A 22,785-nucleotide genomic window follows, 5' to 3' on the forward strand; every position below is an offset into this window, starting at 1 on the left:
GCATATATGTATCCAGTTAGTCTTTAACCAGCTAATTAACAAAGTTAAGACATCCTAGGACATGATAAACACTTTATATAAGTGTTATAAGTGCTAAGGAGTGCATCTAAGTGTTGTAGGACAAAGCCATTGAGTTTAGGGTTCAATAGAACCCTTTACATGAGTTTATGCTTGAATGACCATAACTCATTAAGTTTACGGTCGTAAACCAATGAGTTTATGGTCGTAAACTCCTGTCCTTTTGACCATTTGGTGTTTTGAAGGTTTACAAGTCCCTAGAAGTATTTCCCACTTGAAGGTTAAGCCTTTGGAAGAGGTTTGGGCACCATTTCACTCCTTTGAGGAGTTTACGGTCCCTAGACCATTTGTCCTAGGGTTTACGAACATAAACCCTTATGGTTTATGATATTTTGATATTTCCAAGTCCTAAACACATTAAGGAATGAGTCTAGACTAGTTTCCATAGCTAAGGAAGGGACTAGGGCCACTTTGGCCCCTAAATTAGGGTTTACGGTCCAAGTTGTTCTTGGACCGTAAACAACTTTGATCTTGGTGTTTATTTGTGTTTTTCTTAATGTAAAGAAGTGTATCAAGCCTTAACATACTATAGGATAGAAGTACTTACAATATAGATGCTTGAAAAAGGTCCAAAAGTCCAAGAATACTAGTGTGTGTTCTTGGTGTTCTTGGTGAAACTTGAAGATTGACCCTTTTGGAATGATTTCATGGATAGAAGTGTGTTAAAACACTAGATTAAGTAATATAACCACTTCATAGGATTAGAAACACTTACTAGATGAAGATCTTGAAGAAATTTTTCGATGATACTTGAGAGAGTTAGAGGTTTGTTCTTGAAAAGGTGGAAAATGGTATAAATGACTAAGTGTCACTTATATACCCCCTTACTTGGGGTTTACGGCCATAAACACCTTTTTTTAGGCTGTAAACTCCAATATTTTGGAGTTTTGAAAGCTTATTGTTGCGCAATAAACCCTAGAGTATCCTCTCTCCTGATATGTCCTAAGGTGTTAATCCTAAAATATTCAAACTTAAACGAAAAAAATTTGAAAATTAGCAGTAAGTGTTCTGACTTCTATTGACTTGATATGTTGTATAGAATGGAAATTTCAGGTTGTCACATCATCCCCCCGTTAAATGGAATTTCGTCTCGAAATTAGCTTTCTTAACATTACTACTAGGGTTGCGCTCTTCTGATTGGCAGAATACCCACTCGTAGACTTGGCAACTATGCCCTTCTGTTCATGATAGGATTCATACTTGGTCCATCTATCATTAGGATTAGTAAGATGTTCGGATGTGCGACTCTGCCCCAGGTCCACAACCTAACGAGGAACAGGAGAAAGGGCGGAAACATACATACTAAGTCTGCGTAATCATAATCATATACCACCCTTGCGTATACACTAAATAGTAATAGGTGGGTTATATTCATCCATAGCCTCTATGCTCGAACTTGGTCTGCTGGACGAGTGGTATTTCATGGAGGTTTGTTGAGGTTTCTTTGGAAAGGATTAGAAACATGAGGTACTCTACGCATGAGTACTTCAGAGTTCTAGAACGACGACTTTACTAGAAAGACGGTTTCGGAGAGAGATATTTATGCACGAAACTGGTATTGTGAGGATCGAATGGACTCTATTCGTATGATGAAATCGGAGTCACTTGAAAATAAAAGCACTAGATTTGATCATAACGGCGTTACAGACAAAACACAACAGTGCAACTCTTAACAGAGTTACAATACTATAGATTTACTACAAGACTATTGTTGCGAACTAGGTATACTACAAAAGACAAGTATACACAGCACGAGGGTCCCTTAACTAATGGGATCTAGCAAAAGATAAGACTCAAGTTGCACTAGTTTTAAACAGTTTATGAGTCTGTTACAACGAATGCCGTAGATACTTTAACGTGGGTACGGAGTAGTCTCTCCTGCGGTGGCGATCGTTAGCATCCTTCCATCTGTGCCAACATTCGCTGTCTCTGGGCAATTTTTTTTGTAGTGACCCACCTTGCGACAACCGTAGCAAGCCTGGCTCATACCAGCACTGGGTACTTGGTTGATCAGTCTTGCTGGATTCTTGCAGTAACGTATGGTGTGTCCCTTTTTGTTGCAGTTTAAGCACTGCATCTCCCGACAAGGTCCATGCTGGTGATAGTTGCATTTGTTTCACTTTGGGAGATTACCCGCATATGGCCTTGCTGGTAATGGGTTAGTAGAGACTATTGTAGGTACTGTAGCAGCATTGACTGTAACTTGTTGTTGTTTCCTTGAGGATTCTTGTGAGGACTCGTCTTTCCTCTTGTTATTGTTGTTGTTTCCTTCTTGTTGATCTTGTACAAAATCTTTTGAGTTACGATGGTTTCCATGGTCAATCAGAGATTGTGCTAGTTCTTTGTCACTATCGAAAGTATCGATCCTTGATTCTAACACACTTGACTAAATTTGGGGAGACAGTCCCCAAATATACCTCTCTATTTTCTTGCTCTCAGGAGCAACCATATCCGGGCACAAATTTGCCATATCACAGAATCTACTCGTATAGGCTGATACATCATTACCAACCATTTTAAGACTCCATAGTTCTTGTTCGAGTTTTTGAATTTCTCCTCATGGACAGTACTCTCTCATCAAAATGATCTTTAAGTTTTCCCAACTTATCGAATTTGCTACTAGCGCCTTAACGTGGCCATTCCACCATGTTAAAGCTCTTTCTTAAAAGGTACAAGCAGCAAACTTGACCTTGTTGTCCTCCAGGCAGGCGTAGATCTCAAAGACTGCTTCTGTCTTTTCAATCCACCATCTTAATACCAAAACTGCACCAGTTCCATTAAAGTCTCGGGGGTTGGCATTCGTAAAATCCTTGTAGGTGCATCCCCGGGGAAGCCCATGGCTCTCGCCATGGTTGGAAGGATGTGCACCGGTTCCCGATCAACTAGGGACAGGAGTATTGATGGCTGACACGACAGCTGCTACTGCTGCCTTGAAGGCTGCTCGGAACATGGCAATGTTGAAATGAGGAGGTGGTTGAGGTGGTAGTATTGGCATTTCGTTATTATGGTTACGCCTTGGATTCCTACGAGGCGGAATCTTTTGACTATACGATTAAAAGATGACAATACGGTAAGAATAAATGAATAAGGAGAGTGACTCATGGACTAACTCTCCATAGTCCAACAACACAATTTCATAACACGTTTGAATGAGGATCTAGTATCGAAAGGTGAAAGCATTTGGACAATAATGTCCATACGATTTGGTATCTGTCAAAAATACTGGAATTATAGATGTAACATGTTCTGGAAAAGTAGCCTAGGAGTAGGCCTTACATCAACCATTGATGGGAAAGTTTTTATAGGACAACGACCTAATCAAGATCTAATAGATCTAAGATTTATAACGATAGGAAATTAGACCAGAGTTTTACATAAACTAGGTTATATCCGAAGGCGAAGTCGATGAGATTCTATCGGCGACGAGAACTAGCAGAAAAGTCTTCAGTTGAGTGGTCATTCAAAGGGATTGGGTGATCATTCTCCGGCTCCTCTCCGAGCCATCCAACATTGTCGTGGTTAGGGTAGTACGGGTTGTCGTGGGGATGGAAATCCATCCATGATATTTACGCGAGAACAGGAATAATACGAACTAACTAAATAGACGAACTAACTAAAATAATTATAAGATGATCTTTATTAGTTGCTTCAATACTTATTTAGTGCATACCAATTATATGTATTTAGGATAGGATAGACCTTCGAATAAGTGACCCTAACTCTAAGCCCCCAACCCAACGAGGACAGGACATAAAGCAAAGATCCACAGATTCTAAGTCTATGATATCCTAGTACATATAACCTTAGTGTATCCACTTAAACAACTATTGACATACTAATAAAAATGTATTTAGTTCTCAGATAAGTAATTAAAGTAGCACTAAATAGCCCTATGGTATTTCATTGTGGAAATGTTGGTAAGTTTTTAGACTTGTTGCCACATCACAACCATTCTCGGTCATAAGCTAATCACTCCTCAGACCAGCATACTTGATCAAGCTATGACATTCCCAGGACTGACCATACATCCCCAAGATTAATTGTGATATTCAACAATCGTAATACCTTTTTTCTTGTCATTGTGACACTGATTTTAGTATGAATGCAGGCACGTATACTTACTTAAATATTTTATTATTTAAAAGTATTAACTCTTAGTCAGAGTGTTTTAATCCCAATGTATTTATAGTTAGTATATCTTTTATGGGTTGATATACAATATTCACTATAAACAAAGCTCTGATACCAATCTGTCACACCCCAAAACCATGAACGGCAGAAACGTTCGGGGGCGGAGGACGTCATGTACAATATCACAACAATGCAAAGTAGTAAACAAGAAACAACATCATCCATTGAATTATTAGTATAATGATACTTACAAGTGTATTCTTTTATGGTAATAACAACACAATGAATACTCAAAATAAAAGACGAGTCTTGACTGCTCCGTCTTCTCTAAACCTTGCATCGGTACCTGTCTATTTGTGACCTGAGAATAAAAGTTATTTTGAAAGCGAGTATCAGCTTTAAAGCTGGTGAATTCATAAGTATTTAATGTTGTTATCTATATAAGTATTAATGAAAAGTCTTATAAGTAAAAGTGTAAACGTTTGAATTTCCTAGAAAATCCCATATTTCCTACTAGTATAAAAAGTTAGTCTTCTACCAAAAATAGACTGTTTTGAAAGTAATCTTCTACTAAGACTTAAGTGAAAGAAAGTAAGCAAGTAAGTAGTCTTCTCACGATACCCGCTGTAAGTAAGTAGTCTTCTCACGAGACCCACTGTAAGTAAGTAGTCTTCTCATGAGACCCGCTGTAAGTAAGTAGTCTTCTCACGAGACCCACTGTAAGTAAGTAATAATATGATTGGTAGTCCGTATTCTACGTTTGGAACTAAAGGTGACTTCCGCAAGGAGTCGCTAGGTCGAAATCTACATTTATTACCAAATCATATATAAGCACAAACTATACCTGTAATAGCTTACTAGGGATATATGAACGTATACCTTTGCTACTCAAAGGTACTAAACTAACTGATTATAACTATTATCTCTGTATATGTACACATTATATATAACTAAATATTTAAACGACCTTCGGACGGATAACCGATACCCACCAGACCACATCCCAACGAGGAAAAGGAAATAAAGTGGGTTAGCCTTCCTAAGTCCTTTAAACATTACTTAGATAACTATACATATACTGACATGCTTTTAACAAGGTATCTATGTAAAAGTATCCATGTAAGTTTATCTATGTAAGTGTATCTCTTCATATAGCATTTTGTATAGACTCATGAATGAATTGACTCTGGTGTATTCCTTATAATAGGAATAGCAAATAGTATCTTCTAACTATACCTATAATAGTTACTAGTAAGGTACATGCATAACGAAGGTATACCTTTGCTAGCCAAAGGTACTAAACCGACTGAGGGTACTTTTATGTCTATATATGTATACATGATATATAACTAATAGTTACACGACCTTCGGACGGATAACCGATACCCTAAAGCCACATCCCAACGAGGAAAAAGAAATAAGGCGAGCTAGCCTTCCTAAGTCCTTCAAACATTACTTATATAGCTATACATATATAGGCATGCTTTTACAATTTAAAAGTATAAAAGAAGTTTTGTAAAACATTTAAGGGCTTTGAACAATAAATAAATAATAATGACTTGATGTCATTCTATAAAGCATTTCAAAAGTAATTCCTTTGATAACAAAGTATAACAGAGTTTGGAAGAAAACATACAGAATGTAGTACAGTTTAATAAAAAGTTGTTAAACAAGTAAAACGTTTTGGAAATCCATTTGAAGTAATCAGTTTGATAAAACAGCTACAAGTGTAGTAAATCCATTTGTATGTTGGTTATTAATCACATGTGATTGATATAATAACTAGCATGACTTAACTTGTATTCCCCCCCCCCATAAATGTCACACCCCAAAACCGGAACGGCGGAAACGTTCTGGGGTGGATGACATCATGTCAAGTATCACAACACATGCATTATAGTAATCAAAGTACAACAACCGTTGCATTAATAGTAATAGTTTTACATGGTTTACAGATCAATACATCAAAGTAATACAAGTAATAATATAAGTACATCTTGGTACTAAGCTATCTTCATCAACAGCTCCGGAAATGTACCTGTCTAAAGCTGACCTGAGAATACAATTTATTTGAAAAGCGAGTATCAGCATTTTTACAAATGCTGGTGAGTTCATAAGCATTTAGTGTCATTTTATCCAAATAACTTTAATAAAAGTGGTAGTTTTAGAGTGTCCATTACATTAGTGTCTTTTCCAGAAAATCCTATATTTTCTTTAATAAAAGCAGTCTTCTACCAAGACTGGACGGAGTTATGTGGTAAAAAGTAGTTTTCCCTTAATCGCTATCACTATCAAATACAGAATTTGATTATTAAAGAAAGCAGGAGAAATCAGGGAAAATAACATATGCCTCAACAATGAAGACTGCTGACTAAGGCAAGAGGAATCATAGACAACAGGAGAGTATCGAACGAACGACACGCCTGGCTCAGTCTAACAAAAGAGACACAGACCCCAGACGATACCAAATGAAAGGTACGGCTAGCAAGGTCTAAAAACAGAGGATACAGACCCTAAACAGTATCAAATGAAAGATACAGCTAGTAAGGTCTAAAACAAAGAATACAGACCCCAGACAGTATCAAATGAAAGATACAGCTAGCAAGGTCTAAAACAAAGAATACAGACCCCAGACAGTATCAAATGAAAGATACAACTAGTAAGGTCTAAAACCAGTGTGACTCTGAGAGTGGGTTTCCAGCATACAGTGTAAATTGCTGGTAAAATACCATTACCTTAAGGCCATGAATTATAAGGTAACTTGGGATACTCGTAACCATACTAACCGACACTAGAGTACCTGACGCCCTACAAGCGTCTATAAAATGTGAGATTTGTCACCCCTTGGCTTGGTAGGCCGTGGACTGTAGCTAGCAGTCAGGGTGCGGGGGTGTCAATCCCGTATAGATCTATACACACAATGTCCGCTCTCCCTACAAGAGAATCTGGTTACCAACTAGACGACGGAGAAGGCCGTGTCCCGAAGATGCATCCCAAATAGTGCGTAGTGGGTTTCCAATACAAGTGCTAAACGAGTGGTAGAGACTCATAACTGAACTGACTAATGTAAAACAGTTTACAGTGTGGTAAATCCTTTTGCATGCGGGTTATCAATCACATGTGATTGATATGATAACTGGCATGTTTAACTTGTATTCCCCCCTATAAAACATGTAAAAGCATTTAAAAGGTTCATTCAGGGGTATGAACTCACCTGACGTAAGTGGATCCGACGAAGGTGTCGGTTGGGTGCTCGGTGTCAAGTAAAGGCTTGAACACACTTAGTGACCTATTTAACATATGATAACATATGTTCACATATAATTAGCACCTTTAATACTAATTAAACAAGTATACGCTTCCTAAGTGCGAAAACACTTTTAATTAAGCGTTAGGGGTGTCCCGGGTAACATCTAAGGGTGTGAATGACTAGGATAAGGAGTTTACTCTTCAAGAGTAAACTCTTTGGAGAGATTTCAGCCTTAAACACCCCATACCCATGAGTTTACGGCCGTAAAATCATGGATGAGGTTGTTAAGTATTAAATGGCCTACTACAATTTAAGGGATGATGCTAGATTTTGTTCTTGGGCATTAGAAAGGGACTAATGCAACGTATGGGTTATTTGATGATTTCACGGCAGTAAACTTTGAGTTTATGGCCGTAAAATCTCACCCACACAATCATAAATTGTTTTGAAGGCCAAAGGTAAAGCATAATTGGTTCTACTCATTTTTACAAGTCAAGGGGTGAGTTTGGGGCACCTTTTAACCCCTTTGTAGGAGTTTACAGCCCAGGTACCCTTTCATGAGGGGTTTATGGCCATGAACTCTTTATCGATCTGTTTTAATTAAGTTTAAGGTCCCTAACTTGCTGGTGGTTGATTCTAGAATTTAATTCAAGGCCATTGGTGTGTTTAAGGGCATTTTTAACACACAAATATGAATTTACTCCCCATAAAGAGGAGTTTACAGCCCAAGCAAGTTCTGGGGCAGTAAACTCAAGTTTACTCCCTAAAATTATAGTTCAAGGTGTTCTAAGTCCGAATCCATAAGCCTACAAGTCGTATCTAAGCCTTAGGGAGAATTTGGAGGGGTTTTGGGGCTTAAAAACCCCATTAAATGGTGTTTACGGTCCAAGAGTGTTCTTGGGCCGTAAACACATCATTTTGCCCCTATTTTATGTTTTAAACTCGAATTTGTAGGCTAGATAAGCTAGATAACAGGTTAGGATAGTTTACCTACTCGTTTTGGGCTCGAAACAGACGATTTTTGGCTCGGGAAAAAGTTGTAGAGAGAGAGTTTAGAGAGAGAGTAAAAAGGTGGAAATGGAGTTTACTCTCCCTTATATAGGGTTGGAGTTGAAGCTCAGTGGAAATCTAACCAATACTGCCGTTAAACGGGGCTTTTGGTCGCACCCGATTTAGTGGTCGTAATAAAATTTAACTTTTTCCAAATTAATATGGAAATGTAAAGTAAGTGTCTTTATTTCTTTTATCACGACGTTAACGTCGTATAATATAAATAAATAAAACATTTATTTATTTGGCGACCTCTAATTAACGGAACTTTTATAAAATGGAATATTCCGTTAACGGTAACGGGGTAATGTAACGGAATAAACTTTGGGTTGTCACAATAAAAGCATTTAAAAACATTTAAAACATTGATTAAGGGGTATGAACTCACCTGTAGTTGGTGGTTTAGATGTATTGACTAATGTAGGATGCTAAGTGTGAACTGAAGACTTGTACACACATAAGGATCCTAGTTAACATATAGTAGTACATATATGCATCCAATTAGTCTTTAAACAACTAATTAACAAAGTTAAGACATCCTAGGACATGATAAAAACTTTATATAAGTGTTTTAAGTGCTAAGGAGTGCATCTAAGTGTTGTAGGACAAAGCCATTGAGTTTAGGGTTCAATAGAACCCCTTACATGAGCTTACGCTTTAATGACGATAACTCATTGAGTTTACGGTCATAAACCCATGAGTTTACGGCCATAAACTCATGTCCTTTTGACCATTTGGTGTTATGAAGGTTTATAAGTCCCTAGATGTATTTCCCACTTGAAGGTTAAGCCTTTGGAAGAGGTTTGGGCACCATTTCACTCCTTTGAGGAGTTTACGGTCCCTAGACAATTTGTCCATGGGTTTACGACCATAAAACCTTATGTTTTATGGTATTTTGATATTTCCAAGTCCTAAACACATTAAGGAATGAGTCTAGACTAGTTTCTAAAGCTAAGGAAGGGACTAGGGCCACTTTGGCCCCTAAATTAGGGTTTACGTTCCAAGGTGTTCTTGGACCGTAAACACCTTTGATCTTGGTGTTTCATTGTGTTTTTCTTGATGTAAAGAAGTGTATCAAGCCTTAACATACTCTAAGATAGAAGTACTTACAATATAGAAGTTTGAAAAAGGTCCAAAAGTCCAAGAACACTAGTGTGTGTTCTTGGTGTTCTTGGTGAAACTTGAAGATTGAACCTTTTGGAATGATTTCATGGATAGAAGTGTGTTAAAACACTAGATTAAGTAATATAACCACTTAATAGGACTAAAAACACTTACTAGATGAAGATCTTCAAGAAATCTTTGAATGATACTTGAGAGAGTTTGAGTTTTGTTCTTGAAAAGGTGGAAAAATGGTATAAATGACTAAGTGTCACTTATATACCCCCTTCCTTGGGGTTTACAGCCGTAAACACCCTTGTTTAGGCCGTAAACTCCAATATTTTGGAGTTTTGAAAGTTTATTGTTGCACAATAAACCCTAGAGTATCCTCTCTCCTAATATCTAATAAGGTGTTAATCCTAAAATATTCAAACTTAAACCAAAAAGTTTTAAATTAGTAGTAACTGTTCTGACTTCTATTGACTTGATATGTTGTACAGAATGGAAATTTCAGGTTGTCACAGTGGAGCATGTGTGGTTAACTGGCATACTAACTTGGACTTAACAAGGTAGGCAAAGGGTGACTTAAGGTTTATCATAGGTCGGTGGAGCGCGTGTGGTTAACCGGCACATCGATTGAGTGATAAACATTAAGGGTACCAAGTAATTTGCATGGTTACTTCACACCTTGTTTTGTGATCCTCGGCATCCCAGTCATAAAACTTGAAGGGCACACTCGAGATTGAAACATGCCATTGAAAAGTTCAATGAATCTCAAAGGATTTAGGAGTTTCAAAACAAATTAAAAGCGAATAATTTATTTCGTTTTTCATGGTAGAAATTGGTGAATCGTCATTCACCTACCTTCAAATGTTTTATAACTTGGATTACGACATCCCTCTTCTAAGTTATAAAATATCGTGTTGGATCCTAGCCTTAATATTACATTTGGGTGTTTTATTAAGGACTATCTTTATATCTAATCTAAACTTGTCTTTCTTCATGTCTTCAAACAATGCTGCTTCTGGGTCAAACACTACCGTCTCCTTCTCTGTCAAGAACCTTTGTGGGAGAGTCATCTTCGATGGTTCCAACTTTTTGGATTGGATCCGGAACATCAGGATGGTCACTCGTTATGAGGACAAGGAATATGTCCTCGAAGAGGAGCTTAAGGAACTTGATGAGTCGTCTTCTATTCCTGAGGAGATCGCTGAATTCTGGACTCATGAGAGGGATGCCACTAAAGTGGCATGTATCATGTTGGCCACAATGACAGCTGAGCTCCAAAAGTCCTATGAGGACTATTAACCTTTTGAGATGCACCATGACTTGATGGACCGCTACCATCAAAGTGCTCGCCAAGAGAGGTGTGACATCATCTGCTCCATGATAACAACCCGGATGAAGGATGGTGAACCCATCACCGACCACTTGCAGAAAATGGAAAGGTATGTGGACCGGTTGCTGAAGCTAAATGTGAACTTCCCTGAGGAGTTAGAAATTGACATCATTTAGTACTCCTTACCTTCTTGTTTTGATCAATTCCGAATTACATACCACATGAACAAGGAGGAAGTTACTCTCAACAGACTTCAAGGACTCTTGAAGACCATCGAAAGTGGTCTTAAGGGTAAGTTGGTTGTTACCACTCCTACTCCTACAATGGCCCCTGTCTTGGCAATCGGGCAAGGCACAGGTAAGAAGAGGAAGATCCGTTCAAAAGGTACCAAGGGAACGTCGCTTGATGGCTCCTCTTCAAGTGGAATCAAGAAACGTTTCGTAACTCCTTCTCCCAACCCTAAAGAGGCTGAATGCTTCTATTGCCACGAAAAGTCGCACTGGAAGAGAAATTGGCCAAAGTATCCGCAAGATGTGAAGGATGGGAAAGCGAAACCCAACCATGCAGGTATTTACACTATATTGTCTAATAACTCACCCCATTCTAATTCTTTGGTCCTTGATACCGGTTGTGGTATTCATATATGTTCTGATTTGCAGGGACTAAGAATAAGTGAGGATGTGGAGCATGGGAAGATAAGCTTAATCATGGGAAATAGGAAATCATCACCTGTCATCAAGATTGGAGTTTATACTTTGTTGCTAAGTAGTGGGTTAACATTAGATTTAAATAAATGTTGTTACTCCTCTGAAATGGCAAGAAATATTATTTTCTTTCATGCTTTGTACAAACAAGGGTTTACCTTTTCTTTTGATAATGAATATGGTAGTATTAATGCTTTCTTTAATAATGTTCTTTATTTTAAAGCATTACCTTGTGATGGTGTGTATGAAGCTGGGTTTGTTGTAGATAATCTAGGAAATAATGTGTTGTGTATTGATTCTTCCACTAACTTGGATAAACCAACACTGTGACATTGTCGTCTTGGACATGTAAGCAAGAAACGCATAGGCCAACTCCAAAAGGATGGAGTCTTGGAGTCATTTGACCTAAAGTTGGATGATAGTTGTGAATCTTGTCTACTTGGGAAAATGAGAAAATCACCCTTCACTGGTTCTTAATTAGGGGTGAAGGTTTGTTGGATCTAGTACACATTGATGTGTGTGGACCCTTCAGAACCACCACAAGGGATGCTAACCGCTTCTATGTGAATTTTACTGATGATTTTAGTAGATATGGACATGTCTAATTAATCAAGCATAAGTCAGAAGATCTCTATACATCTTCGTCGCCCCTGGGTGGATAGAAAATCGAGACTTATGAGCCTCATCCATCAACACCTGTCGTACTCCTCCCCAGTACGGTACCCACACTCTCCCATGAAGTGTCAGCAATCCCTGACTGTCATAATCAAACGAAGATGCTCGGCCCACTATCCTCTCACACTTCTGCCTCTCCTCCTTGAGGCCCTCAACCTGAGCCTCCCTGATCCGTTCCATTAACGGAGTAATCACTGTCATCCTCAAACACAAATCTCTGATAGGGGTTGCCGACACTTTGCGGCTTAGGGCATCGGCCACCACGTTGGCCTTCCCTGGATGGTAAAGGATCTCACAATCATAATCCTTCAGCACATCTAACCACCTCCTCTGCCTCATGTTCAGACTCGGCTGATCCATAAGGTACCTCAAACTCTTGTGATCCGTGTAGATAGTACAACGGACCCCATAAAGATAATGCCTCCAAATTTTGAGGGCAAACACAACCGCCCCCAGATCTAAATCATGGGTAGGATAGTTAGCTTCGTGAGGCTTCAACTGTCTCGAGGCGTAAGCTGTCACATGGCCTCGCTGCATCAACACTGCTCCCATACCTGTGATTGAGGCATCACAGTAGACTACGAAGTCCTCTACTCCCTCTGGCAAGGTAAGGATCGGAGCCTCGCACAACCTCTGTCTGAGGGTCTCGAACGCTGCCTGCTGCTCAGGCCCCCAACAAAATACCACCGACTTCTTGGTCAGTCGGGTGAGCGGCACTGCTATCTTGGAGAAATCCTGAATGAATCTCCGGTAATACCCTGCCAACCCTAGGAAGCTCCGAATCTAAGATGGAGACTTCGGGACCTCCCACTGCATCACGGCCTCTATCTTGGCCGGATCCACCAGAATACCCTTCTGGTTGACGAGGTGACCAAGGAACTGCACCTCGCGCAACCAGAACTCACACTTGGAGAACTTTGCGAAAAGTCTCTCCCTCCTCAAAACTTCCAGCACCTCCCTCAGGCGCTCCTCGTGCTGCTCCTGTGTCTTGGAATATACCAAGATATCATCTATGAATACTATCATTGACCGATCCAGCATCGGCCTGCACATGCGGTTCATGAGATCGATGAACGCGGCTGGGGCATTGGTGAGCCCAAATGGCATCACCACAAACTCATAATGACCATACCTGGTCCTGAAAGCAATCTTCTGCACATCCTCATCCCTAACCCGCATCTGATGATACCCGGAGCATAGATCGATCTTGGAGAACCAAGACGCTCCCTGAAGCTGGTCAAACAAATCATCTATCCTCGGAAGTGGGTAACGGTTCTTCACCGTCACCTTATTCAACTCCCGATAATCTATACACATACGATGCGACCCATCCTTCTTTCTCACAAACAAGATAGGCGCTCCCCAAGGCGAACTGCTCGACCGGATGAAACGCTTGTCTAGCAGCTCCTGCAGCTGCGTAAACAACTCCTGCATCTCAGGGGGAGCTAGGCGATACGGTGCCTTGGCTATCAGAGCCACACCAGGAATCAGGTCGATCCCAAACTCAACCTGCCTCTCAGGAGGTATCCCCGGTAAATCCTCGGGAAATACATCCGGGAAGTCTCGCACTATCGGAACATCATCCACTGTCGTCTTGCCCTTCTCCCGGGCATCCAATACATAAGCTACATAACCAGCGCAACCCTGCTGAAAGTAGCGCCTCGCCTTTGCGGCGGAACAAAAGGTCGGTCCGCGCTGTGGCCTCTCGCCCTGAATCACTAACTCTCCCCCACTGGGAGTGCGAACCCTGACTAGCTGAAGCTCACAATCAATCACCGCCCCATTGGGGCTTAGCCAATCCATGCCCACAATAACCTTATTCCCTCGCAGGGGAATAGGAACCAGGTCCACTGAGAACTGCTCAGTAAACAACTTAAGGGAACACCCTCTATGCACTCTGCCGACCCTCACGGTCCTGTCATCTGCTATCTCAACCTCTAATGGACAATCCAGCTCCCCTGGAGCTCTGCTAAATCTCTTGCTAAGCGCAAGCGATACGAATGATCGGGTAGCCCCCGAATCGAATAATACCATAGCAGAAATGCCGTTCACAGAGAACGACCCTATATAAAACATACAATCATAAGCAATAATCAATCAATAAAATAAAGAGATGAAGGGAAGATACATACCCGTCACCACATCAGGAGTCGCTTGCGCCTCCTCTGCTGTCATCTGAAACGCTCTACTCTTCGCCATTGGCGCCTCAGCTCGGCCCTGCCGGCCATCTGTAATCCTCAAGGTAGCAGGGGCAGGTGCCACCACCTTCCCTACTGCAGCTAAACTCGGACACTGGGACTTTTTATGTCCCCTCTGATTGCACTGAAAGCAAATCAGATCTGATGCTGCAACAGCAGTAGCAGGGGCCGTACAATCCCTGCTCAAATGCCCAGTCCGACCGCACTTGAAGCAGCCGGAACTCCCTGCCTTGCACACCCCATCGTGCATCTTCCCACACCTGCCACAACGGCTGTGGCTCGGCTGAGACCTGGACCTGTGATCTGAAACCTTGGGCTTTTTTCCCAAACCTCCTAAACCCGAAACCGCCTCCGGTTTCCTCTTCTTCTCCATCTCGAGATCAATTTCCCTCTCTCGAGCCCTAGCAATCATGTCGTCCAGCGTCTTACAGCTGGACCGGCTCACAAACTGGCGGATATCGCTCCGCAACATCTCATGATAACGGGCCTTCTTCATCTCCTCATCGGCTGCATACCGAGGAACAAGAAGAGCCCTCTCCCTGAACTTGGCGGTGATCTCCGCCACGGTCTCCGTAGTCTGGGTGAGGTCCTGAAACTCTCTAGCTAACTGATGCACCTCAATAACTGGTGCAAACTCAGCCCTGAACCTGGTAGAGAAATCAGCCCAGGTCATGGCATCCAATGCTGCATCATCTCCCATAGTATGCCCGACCTCCTCCCACCAATCCCGTGCCCTGTCCTTCAGAAGACAGGACGCCAATCTGACCTTGTCTCCCTCGGGACACCTGCTAGTGCGGAATGCGTTGGCCACATCCGCCAACCATCTAGTACTCGCTATGGGGTCCCGCGCCCCATGATAGTCTGGAGCTCCACATGCCTTGAACTCCCTGAAAGTAAGTGTGCGCGACCCCATCATGGTCGCCACCTCGGCACGGAAGGTGCCCAATCTCTCATCCATCAGCTCTAGGATCCCCTCCTTGATCGAACCGAAGATCACAGGAGTCTGCTCTAAAATGATACGAGTAATCTCTGAAGAAAGAAACTCTCTGGTCTGCTCATCCATGTGCTCGTTTCCCGAGCCTGATCCTGATCCCTCCCCGGCACCTCCACTGCCGGCTGCTGTCCTCGGACGCAAAACTACCATACTGAAACACATCATAGCAATATAAGAAAACTGAAATATCTCAAGGGATCATTGATACTACTACTAGCTTCCTGGTCTTGTCTCGGCCTTCCTTGATTCGACTACGGATCCTCTGCTTTCAGTAGTATGGGCCCATACTACCTTCCACATCTATCCGTACTTTCCTCAAGAACCGCCTTGACTCCACCAAGTCACTTCTACTACTACTGATCTCTGCTACTCTCATCCTAGGCTTGCCCTAGGGAAATCGCTGACTCCACTCATACCAGTCCTCAGCTGTCGAAGGCCTCCTTGTAATGCTGATGAGCCACCACCTGAATACCATCACATACAATGAGGCTCAGATAATCCTTCGAATAAAAGACTCGTCCCTACAACGGTTGGACTCAGACATGAGCTGCGCAATAGGTCCAAATCCATCACTCTGAGATTATTCAACCCTGATCACATGTGATGTGGCGTATTCACCTAATGGCTAACTCCCACCACTCAGAGTCCCACAAAGCACAAAGCAAGCAGCATTCGGATAAGGGAAACATACTCAGGCAAAACTATTCTCATAACGAGAAGCTACTCTAGCATACAATGCTAAGCTCGCGCTACCAGGCATAACCTAAACAGGCTATCCTACTGTTGTTTACTCAATACTAGCATGCAATTCTTATAAAGATGTAACACATAAAACAGGCACATAAGGCATCCTCCTAGATCCTTAGTCCTATACTAGCATGCTGTTCTACTGAAGCTGGAACAATTAATAATAATAAAACTTGTATTGGTAAATTGGGAATACTTACTTGAGCTCGGCTGATCGCATGCACCACACCCTTATCTTGTTTAAAAATTCTTTTCTTTCTAAGTTCTTTTCAAAATCTCATTCGAAAACATTTTTCTTTTTGAAAATCCTTTTATCTTTCCCTTAGTTTGAGTTCAGATGCACCCGGAGGTGTATCCGAATCCCTCAAACCAGGGCTCTGATACCAACTTGTAACAACCCAAGAATACGGCCCGAAAATTTCATTTTTAATATAACCATAATCATAAAACGGAGTATATCATAATAAAACCATGCGTTGCAAATCTCAAAACCATACTAAAATACAAATGAGAAAACGGTGTCATGACTGTATCAAAACATATATAAGATAGCTGATTAACTCCTAGGATAAAAACTGTGGCTGTGGTGTGTGCGATGCCATCATCCCGAGCCCTTCCCTCTGCTTGCGGAAGTACCTGAAACCAAAACTGAAACTGTAAGCACGAAGCTTAGTGAGCTCCCCCAAACTACCACATACCACATAAACATATCAAGCACATACTGGGCCTTGCCCACTGCATCGGACCGAAGTCTGGCTAACCAGGGCCTTGCCCCCTGCATCGGACCGAAGTCCGAAGCTGAATGGAACATCGGACCGAAGTCCGAAGCTGACTGGGATCTTCGCCCCTACATCGAACCGAGTCCGAAGCTGACTAGGACATCAGACCAAAGTCCGAAGCTGACTGAGACATCGGACCGAAGTCCGAAGCTGACTGGGACCTACGTCCCCTACATCGGACCGGAGTCCGAAGCTGACTGGACCTCTGTCCCCTACATCGGACCGAAGTCCGAAGCTGACTGGACCTCTGTCCCCTACATCGGACCGAAGTCCGAAGCTGACTGGACCTCTGTCCCCTACATCGGACCGAAGTCCGAAGCTAACTGAACATAGCATAAACATATCAATTGGCATAAACACATATCCTGTCTGAACCACGAAGGCATCAAACATACTAACTACTACATCGGCTCGAGGTCCGAAGCTGACTGCTAGTTAAATGGGCCGACATTGTGGCCTTAGACCCGTTACTATTGGAAGGAAACTCACCTCGTGAACTGGCTGCTGTGTGAATGGCTCTGGAAGCTAACTACTGCTGCTCCGGTATCTCCCCGGCTACAAGGCCATAAACACACTCAATCAAATACTAAACACTGCACTGGGGTAAAATGACTCTTTTACCCTTGGTCAAAGTCAACTCTCCCGGTCAAAGTCAACCCACAGTTGACCTGACTCGCCGAGTTGGGCCACCAACTCGCCGAGTCTCTAATCTCATTTCAAGACCCCACTCGTGGCTACTCGTCGAGTATGGCATCGACTCGACGAGTACTCTCTCTATCCAAGAACTCAGATAATCTTCATCTGACTCGCCGAGTCATATGAACAACTCGACGAGTTGTTCCTGAGCTTAAGAAGATTGCCTTGGACTCGCCGAGTTGTATGAACAACTCGCCGAGTCCCTCCATTACTGAGTCTGCTCTCCGACTCACTGAATCCACTCTACTACTCACAGGCTTTCACTCGTCATCACTCAAAAGGGGAAAAACGGGGACTCGCGACTCGACTCGCCAAGTCGCTTGCATGCAGCAACTCAAAACTCGATTCTGCTTGAATCCAGTGTATAAAACTAATAGAGCTGGACTCCCTTAACTCGATTAGCACGTAAAGATTCTATCTTTACGTGCCCATATGCATCCATGAAGCTAAAATGGCTCAAAAAGCATAATAAAGGCTAGATCTAGGGTTTTCATGCAAGATAACTTCAAAAAGGCAATAGATCTGGGCTCTACAACTCCTAAATGAACAGATCTAAGGATATCTCGACATAATAGGGCATCCATACAATCATAAGGCTTGAGAGAAGCATCAAACTAGATCTAGAAGAGTTCTAATGGAGGTTAAAAGCATAAAACAGGAGGGAATCCGAAGAATACCTCAAAGAACTTTGATTTGCCCTTGGATCTTTGCTCTACACCTCTTCTCCTTGCTCCTTTCTTCTTCTCCTTCTTCAAGCCTTCAAAATTTAACACAAGAACACTTAGATCACTCAAGGATGGATTAGGGTTTCTCACAGCTTTCTGAGGGTGAAGGAGGCGAGATTGGGGGCTAGAAGGTGGATTAAATAGTGAGCAACCCGGGGATTTAGGGTTTCTCCCAGGTAGGCAGACTCACCGAGTCCCGAATATGGACTCGCCGAGTCGCCGACTAACACGTGCTCGAAATCCCGTCCCTACTCGGCGAGTCAGGCTATGAACTCGCCGAGTCCCTCTTGCAAACTTCTAATTAAATACTATGGAATCATCATACCGGGGACGGGTCGTTACATGAAGGAACCTCAAAACCTATCAATCAACTTGAGGAGGAAACTCCTGTTAATCCGACTGATGAGTCTGTACCTCTAAGGCATTCCATGAGAGTTAGGAATGCACCTGAGCATTAATATGGTTTCCATATTATTGCGGAAGGTGATACACTTATCAGTGATAACACACTGATTGGTCTGGATGAACATAATAGCTACACGGAAGCCATGGCAGGCCCTGAGGCTGCTAAATGGAAAGAGGTTATGGATAGCGAGATATAGTCCATGTATGACAATCAAGTTTGGAACTTGGTTCACAATGTACCAGGTCGCAAGAAAGTTTGGTGCAAATGGATCTTCAAGAAGGAGACCGCCATGGATGGTAATGTACATACTTATAAGGCATAATTGGTTAGAAAGGGCTTTTCTCAAACTTCGGGAGTTGATTATGATGAGACCTTTTCACCAGTAGCAAAGATTAAGTCTATTAGGGTTATGTCATGTAGAGGTGTTTGTCTCTATCCATGAGATTAGGGTTATGTTAGCCATTGCTGCATTTCATGATTATGAAATATTGCAAATGGATGTCAAAACCGCTTTCCTTAATGGAAAGCTGGATGGAGATGATTACATGAGTCAGCCATAGTGTTTTGTCTATACAGAGTACCCTAATAGTGTGTGTAAGCTTGAGAAATCCATCTATGGATTGAAACATGCACCTCGCAAATGGAATCTTTGTTTTGATGAGAAAGTCAAAGAGTTTGGCTTTTCGAGGAGTGAAGATGAATATTGTGTATATGTCAAGGCTAGTGGGAGTATAGTTAGTTTTTTGGTAGTCTATGTGGATGACATACTACTCATGGAAAATGACATTCCAAATTTGTAGGAGGTTAAGTCCTGGCTTGGGAAGTGTTTTACTATGAAGGACCTTAGAGAAACTGCCTATATCCTAGGGATAATGATTTTGAGAGACAGGAGTAAAAGACTAATTGGACTTAGTTATAGTACCTACTTGGATAAGTTGTTGAATAGGTTCAACATGCAGAATTCCTAGAAAAGAGAGTTACTAATCCAGAGTAACGCCAGATTGAGTAAGACTCAGAGCCCGAATACAGAGGCTGAGATAGCTGAGATGAGTTGAGTACCGTATACTTCCGCTGTAGGCTCGATCATGTATGCTATGACTTGTACTCGTCCTGATGTGGCGTTTGCATTGAGCATGGTCAGCAGATATTAGGGGAACCCTGGCAAGGCTCACTGGACTGCAGTAAAGAACATTCTCAAGTACCAGCGGAGGACTAAGGATTGGGTCCTTACCCTCGATGGGAGTGATGACTTGAGAGTAGTAGGGTATAGTGATCCTAGCTTCCAGACTGATAGGTATAATTTCTGCTCTCAGTCAGGATGGGTCTTTACCTTAAATGGAGGAGCAATAACTTAGAAAAGATCCAAGCAGGAGACAATGGCTGATTCAACCTGCGAATCAGAGTATATAGCAGCAGCGAGGCAGCGAAGGAGGCTATATGTCTAAAGTACTTCATTGGAGACCTTGGAGTTATACCAGATATAAAGGATCCTATGGAAATTTTATGTGATAGTGAAAGTGCAGTTGCCTTAGCCAAGGAACAAAGGGATCACAGGAGATCCAGACACATCGACAGAAAATATCATTTCATCAGACATCGAATAGAAGGACTCCTCGTGGCAAAAAGGGTATCATCGGATGAGAACCCAGCAGATCCCCTCCCGAAGGGACTGGGTAGGGTTAAGCATCTCCAGCATGCGAGGCACATAGGGCTGAAAGTTTGATATTAGTTTTAGTAGTTAGATAGCTTTGAAATTTGTAAAGTGTAATTGACATTTGATGATAAATAAAATTTGTTGTTTACTTATAAGTATAAGTGTTGTTATCTTTTGTCAATCGTTTACTATCATTTCATTTTGCATGTTTTGACTTCCAAAATAATTATGTTATGGTATATCATATTATTCAAACTCTCCACAGTCGGTCATATGTTGGAAGTAGATATAAATCAAGACTGTCATGAGTTGCCTTTTAGATATCTAAGTTGTTGGACATAGCAAGAGGTGCTACAACGCTCATGAATGCTTATAAGTTCTGAGTATTGGATTCAACCCATGCTCACTTGTATCACTACATGCAATTTATCTCGAGTGATCGTGACCTTAATATCATATAAGTCTTCAAACCTAGAGATATGAGTTTTTGCCTTTGATTTTGTTATACCTTGATTGTACGGAAATGCATTGGTAACTCGATCTTATAACACGTGCCTTTGTGTATAATTCAACAAGTAGTAGAACAAGCATATGTGTCGAAGTTTATCTGTTCCTTCTTGGATCAGAAGCGATATTTGGGCCCCTCGTTGATTTTGTTTTAACCTATGTACCAGGCTTGGTCAGAACTGAATTAATGTTTTCGATTAAGTTCTACGTCAAATAGATCGAAAATCGGGAAACAACTACTCGACAAAGAGTAAGACATTCTTCCATGTATTTGTCTGGCTGATATTGTGACAACCCGACATTTTGAGACAATACAATGTAACCCCAGTCAAATTTAGGCCAAAATATAACTTTCCTAAAATATTATTTGGGTTAAATAAAGTGGTAGGAATTGTATCAAGGTTTTCGTACATATAAAGAACACTAAAATCCAAGTTATAACGGAGAAGTTATGACCAACCGAAGATTCTCGGCAAAACCAGGCAACACCGATTAATCGAAAAACGCGAAGTTTCAATACAATAACATTTAGCCTTAAGTATCTAAATAAAAGTCGTAAATTTCGTTAAAAGGTGAGCGTGCATAATAAGATCGCCCAAATTGGACCTCGTATGAAGAAGTTACGATTTTCCTAAGTTTCGTAACAGTAGTAGAGGGCTAAAAACTCTAATTGAAGATCGAGTGTTAGTTAGCTATCGCCACCTAAACGAAAGTTGAAGATCTCCACAATAGGAGTAAAATGATAAAAAGACAAACAAAAACCGACGTCGAATAAAGAAACTATGAATTTTTAACGGACTTTAGCAGTCCCGGCCTATTAAAAATATATCATTAAAAATAAAGTCAAAACTAGCCGACAGAGTCTGAATGAAAGTTGTAGAGCATAATCTCACCTACGCGTGGATATAAAGAACGCGAAAAACGGAACCCGTACGCGAAAGTTACGGAATTTAGAAGATGGGAGACTAGATTACGCCCAGCGTAATCCAAGATTACGCCCAGCGTACTAGACCCAGTGTCAAGTCCCATCGGCTCGAGTGCTCTACGCTAGCTAGACCGGAGTCGTAAGCCGTGACGCATTTTTACACCCCACGTAACCGAAGTACGCCCCGCGTAACGCGTACGCCCAGCGTACTCCGGTGGTACGCCCCGCGTACGCGATCCTCCAGCACTATAAATAGAGGGTTTGACCTACGGGTTTTGACACAAATCTCTCATATCCTCTCTCACTTTCACACACCCTAGAGCTCCAGAGACCATCCCGACACCCTCGATTTCCGCACCCGAGCCCCCGACGAAGGTTCTACACTACCGAGATCCCCGAAGAGCCCGAAGACGCAGCTTTTCGCGGTCGAAGTTCTGCTCAACTCTAGCCTCTCTCTCTTCAAACCAAACGAGTGAGTTCATACCACTATAAACTACCTTTTTTGAATATGTTATCAATGCTTTTTATACGCTTTCAAGGGGGGAATACAAGTAAACACACGGTTATTATCGTGTGTAACCTAAAGTTTCATTATATACTCTCTTATTCAAGCAAACCATATGTGATTCATAACTACTACATGGAAACTTTAGTACACAAAATATATCACGAGAACATCTTGTCTTTTTAAATTAAATGTGTGGATAAATACATACAAATCAAACACTTTATCAATACTTTGAGTAAATGAGTTCATTTATGTCACTACAAAGGTTACATTTTACATAACAAGTGAGCATTTCACTAGGGTTTATTATACAAACAA

This window comes from Lactuca serriola, chromosome 9 (genome assembly GCF_051521515.1).
Source record: "Lactuca serriola cultivar US96UC23 chromosome 9, Lser_US96UC23_V15, whole genome shotgun sequence".
In the NCBI taxonomy this organism is placed as follows: domain Eukaryota; kingdom Viridiplantae; phylum Streptophyta; class Magnoliopsida; order Asterales; family Asteraceae; genus Lactuca; species Lactuca serriola.